This window comes from Galleria mellonella, unplaced genomic scaffold, assembly GCF_026898425.1.
Source record: "Galleria mellonella isolate WM207_F2 unplaced genomic scaffold, CSIRO_AGI_GalMel_v1 utg173, whole genome shotgun sequence".
In the NCBI taxonomy this organism is placed as follows: Eukaryota; Metazoa; Arthropoda; class Insecta; order Lepidoptera; family Pyralidae; genus Galleria; species Galleria mellonella.
Window position 1 is genome coordinate 8,325,712 of NW_026442016.1, and position 6,000 is coordinate 8,331,711.

Here is a 6,000-nt window from a genome sequence, read left to right on the forward strand (position 1 = left end):
GAACAGAGGCAAAAGAAAACACTTCGTCTGATATCGAAAATATAATCATGTTTGCCGATAAATAAGTACCCTATTCTTTTAGCCAATATTAAAGATACATACGTAGGTGGAAACATTATGGAACTGGAATTACACCAAACTTTTACACTTATATCAATTACGTATATATAATTAAATAAATTTTGTCACTACTATTCTATAGTACTGGCACCATCACTCCAAGTGTCACGCCGTGATGTACTGACATCCATATCTGTAGGATTAGTAAGTTTAATAAGATGACGAGAATCTTCAACAGTTAGGGCACTGCGTAACATTGTCACTATTTGTTTACACATTTCGCTTTTCTTTAACTGTTTTTCTGTCCTTTGTTGCATGGATATTAGTCTTCTTTGGTCTATCTGAACCCGTCGTACCTTCTTCCTCACTAGATTTATGTAATAATCTATCTGATGTTGAAAATTATCAAGAGACCAGTAAAATTTTAAGTCAGCAAGAATCATCAGCAAAAATGCAGTATACATTCCAAGTAAACCGACACCAAAGTAATATAACTTCGGATCGACGGTGGAAATGAATGGACAGTCATCATTGAGGGTTAGACAACTCCAGAAATATGACGGTGATGCTACAAAACCTTGCACACAATTCATGCTGACATTGCAAAAATGTAATAAACTGAAATTTTTATTTCATAAAGTAGGTACCGTAATCTTTGTACGTCAATGCTACATTGACGTTTATTTCATAATAATAAATATAAAAATTAGTAAAGTTTTGTTATTCAAAAAGATTTTAATATGAATGTCATAGGTTATGAATACTAACCAGATCGGTGTCTTATTGGTATAAATATATCAGGTAACCTACGTTACGTATATCATCATTACGTAACATGGCAGTTAATGGTGGAGGCACTTACCTCTCTTAGGGAGGTGCCTCTTACGTTTTGACATTGCGACACGAAAGTCATCAATCAGGTTTATCAAGATTGTTGACAGCCACCACGTTACGACTTTCTCTAAAATGACACATTACCGCATTGCATCTTAAAACGCAAATACACAGTGGCGGACTTATATCAATATCAAAGTGATCTCTTACAGTGGTAAAGTTAAAAATATCTAGAACTGACAGTTTTTCGATACAATAGGAGATCACAATCATTGAAGCACACCGAGTGGCATTTGGCGGACTGGCGAATAAAAGTGCACAATGCTGCTAGCACGCTCCACTTCAAGTAATATTGAATTCCCTTGGACGGTTTGCGAACTGTGTCGTCGTCTCTGAACCAACAAAGAAATAGCACAATACCCAAAGCTCAGCTCAACCTTGTCTAGAAAACTTTCTACTTCTTAAACACTGCTCTAAGTATACGACAAATATTCTCGTGGGATATGTCCCATTCATAAAGAACGTGAAGTTGACAATGTGATTTAAAATTTGTATGCAGACATCTTAATATCTTTAAGATATTCTAATATTTTTAAGAAGAAAGGTCTCCAAATAGATTTATTCCATAAAAAAAAAACACTAAAAATGTAGCAGAACCAGTTATCTTTGTAACTTTTTTAACATTTTTGTTTGAACTACAAAACTACATTTTTATGGGAACAATCTGAAAGTATATCTTTTTAAATAAAAAATATTTTTACAAATCGGTTTATAAATGCCGGAGTTCAGAGGTAACAAATATAAAATATAAAACTGAATTAAGGGACATTCTCCTTTTTTAAAGTAGGTTGAAAATAGGTAGAGGTTTCTTTCAAAAAAATAAATTCCAAGTCAATAAATTTTAATAGGATCTTTTGTTGCAAGAGAGCCAAATCGACTATCGTCTATATAAAAGCACCAGTCGAAAATTTTTGCTGTTAAAATATTGTTGTATTTCAGAGATAGCTCTTAATTTAATCTAAGTTGATGTTTTTAACCATCAATTTCACAAACAAAATCAATGAAAATGATCTATCTTCTACATACACCTATATATTTAAATATCTACTTTTAATTTAAATGCTAATATGCTCTAATACTTAGAATTTCTACAAAAGAAATGCACATTTGCCGTCTTATATTTCACAAGCAATACCACATCACAAGAAAATACGCTTTCTTGACTGACTTTATACTACTCTTAACTAAGTAAGTATTATACGAGTATCTACAAACTTTTGCTGACGGAATTTTGTAATATTTTCCCAATAAAAAAGAATGAAGGAGATTTTTGTAAAAGTTTTATATTCGCAAGTAGCCAATACTCTACATTTCCGATACAACTCTCTGTGAGTACTATTCATGTAACTTTAGCTTATGATAAGACTGCTTTTGAGCAGAAAAGTTTTGAATGCAAACGATGCGATTGTGAATCAGTTTTGCGTTGATTTATCGTAATACTTTAAATTCTGTTTGTTACATATGAATTTAAGTACATAGCAGCGAATATTGCGGCTTCACTTGCCCAGAATGGAAGGCATGTCGAGTTCATTATAATAGTATAATTAATATTAAAAAAAAGTTAACGTTATACCGATAGTAACTACCAGTATAACCTGCATGTGAACGTCTATAGGCATCCATGAGCGTACTGTGTCGGCCATGTTACCCTTCGTGCATTGCCATTCCTGAGAACTAAGGTGTTATACCTTATGCTAGTGTATACATAGGGCCTTATTTAGTATTCTTTTTTGGAAATGTTCGGCGGTAAAACAAACCAACAGCAAAGTGTATCAAAGTACATCAGACATAATTGTGATAAATGTAAATAAACATCAATCAAATATTTTATTTTTTGTAGCTTAGAATGGCACACAACCTGTTAGAAAATGTAAATTATCGCTATAATTTTTTAAATTTTAATGTTGCATTTTAAAATTAAATCTAGTCTTTAAATAAGTCTACGTTTAAGCTTGCTCTATAGATTATATTTTGTACCTGAAACTAATTTGTGCAAAATCTCAAAGCATACACCAATCAGTGAGGGAAATACGATTTAAATCAAAGAAATGTATCAGTGTTTATATTTGTAACTGCCCTATAAATATATTCGTCATTCATACGTTTCAGTAAGACTGAATATTTAATCTATAAACAGTTCATTGAATCTTGAGTATCGTGTTTATTTAATATAATAAAATATGTACCTGCGTTAAAATAACAGCAGAAATGTTTCATTACAAATTTTAATTAATAAATGAAAATATAAATAAGCAAATATCAACTCTCTCAAATGATTTTGTTATTTTCAATTTCATATCAAATTGAAATGACACCGAACAGACGTCAAATGGACTTAATGATAACATTTATGTATTTGATGATAATCATGGCAAGCTTATTAGAGTAGTCGTTTTGATCCAATATTTATTATTATTTATACAACTTAGAATGGCAAACAAGCTGCCGGACCACCTGATGGAAGTGGTAACCGTCGCCTCTAGACATGAGCAGTACCATGGATATAACAGAGTATACTGTTTCTCCCATGATACCCCCATGCGTTGCCATTCCTGAGGACTCAGGTGTTATTCCTCTGTACCCAATAAATTCACGCTATATCCCACCCTTCAAACCGAAACACAACCATGCAAACACAACTGCTTTACGGTTGAAACACGAATGGGACAGAGGTACCCAAGCAATCGACTTTTGTGCAAAGTCTCCCTCTGGTAAAACTTACGTCAAATTATTAACGTAGTTAGATATTAAAATTGAAAATGTACAATTGTAAAACAGAGACAAGATTTACATGACAAAGAAAAAACTCATTTAAAACAAAAAATATTTCCATTAAAATTACCTGTCAAAATCTGAGCAAAAAATTATTTATTTCTAACCAATAAACTCCGATACAGATGGCATTCATTGATGGATGTTTCCAACTTCGTTGCCCTTCCAATATAATTTCAAAATTTGTAATGTACCTAATCTCTTAATTTATATACCGTTGGCTTGTCAACGATAAGGAATAAAATATCTATTATAAACTTAAGGCCCATATAGCAAATAGATCTAATTTCCTGTAAAGTATACGCGAAGTAAAACGAATTGTGCGACAGGATGAGGTTCCAGTTAAAGTTAAGCAATTAAGAAGAGGCTAAGCGGCAAGATTGCATCAGGGAAACTTCTTGTTTTCCGTTCCGAAAACTATCTTCATTACACTATATCTATATACGTGGAATCTGGAACACGGCACGGTACATTGTTTTGTTACCACGAATATATCTAAACTCATATGCTCGCGAACTGATAGCGGAACATTTGGAAGGATTCCAACAATATCGGACTGGATTAGTGACCGCTTTAAAATCTAGCTCTTATTCAAATGGTAGCAAAACATGTAGTTTGGATCGTGAAGTTTATTTACCAAAACTATAACTGAACACATTTTGTGAATTATGACCAAGTGTTCTAATTATGCAAATATCTGCTTAATTCAACGCTGTTATACTGTAATACTATGTATTAACCGACAACTGACGGAGAAGATCGGTTTTTAAGTGGCCACCCTGTACAGACAAACGCAGTGTAATATGATGATGTAAAATGGAACAACGAATGCATGCAGGTTTTTAGTGGATTCAGGTTGCTATTCGAGCTATGTGACCAGCCCATTGCCACTTCAGCCGGCTTATCCCCTGAGCTATGTCGGTGACTTTTCGGATATCGTCATTTCGAATTCTGTCATGCAAAGAAACTCTTTTCCATAGAGTAATTTGAAGCTTAGTAATGCACTTAGTACAGTGGTACTAAGTGCATTATATTGTATACCATATTATATGGTGCTAATATTTTTCTTCTCGTCTCGAGTATGTACATAAACTTTATATCTCACAAATCTATAACTATACTATATACCAAATTAGCATTATTTTTTAATATTATAAAGAGGAAAGATTTGATTGTAATTGATATTGTAATGTTTGTAATGGATAAACTCACGCGGACGAAGTCGCATGTAAAAACTAGTAAAATTTCTTTTTATTATGTAAATATATTAAACAGCTTTCTATACACCTACCTAGACCAATTTAAATAAATAATAATAATAAGGTATATACAATAAAATTTTAAAAAAAGAAAATAAATTAATAGGTTCACTTCTATAAAAAAGAAAAACACGGATATCTGTGTATAATGATTTTTATTACACACTGTCACACATACACACAACTATCAGACATCCCTAATAAATAATCTTAATCTATTTGTTAATTTTATACAAAGCTTCAGTTTTACCCTATCGGTTTATATAAAAGCAATACTTAATCTAAATACAAATACATAATAAAGTTAACTACATGATTGTGAATTACGGGATTGTCAGTGGCCTTAATGACGGAAAACAATGAACAATCAACAGGTTTAAACGAAAACTTAACATAAAATTAACAAACACAGCCATACGAATGAATAACAGTTATATCACAAAACTTAACAACAATTCAACGCTTAAAACTACGTAACAATAACAGCTTAACTATTAACATTGAAACAACATAATGAGTTGAAGCATAATTACTATTTTGTCCCCATAGCGAAATGTTTGCAGAAATTCTATACAATATAAATTATATTACAATAATGTTGTTTCGGAATGATGACAATTCTGAATGTGTAATTTTACTGATAACAGAAATATTAACATCACAAATTTTATATTAAACAAAATGTAATTTATACTTTATTAGGCATAAATCAACATATGAACTTTGTATTATATAATGGTTAAAATGAAATTAAAAGATAGATAAAAAAAACTGGGACAAAATAGGAATCAGGCATAATTTTTTTTTCTCGCAATATCAATAATTAGTACAAGACAATATATCAATAGTTACTATATGTAATTATATAGAGTGATGGGTATTTCAAATTCATAATTATTGATATATTTATTTGATAGATCTACTAAATTAAGATAATGCGAAAAAAATATTGCATCCTGATAAGGTTAATAGGTATAACCCCAACAGAAGGCACCTTAGAAATAAATTAAAAAAA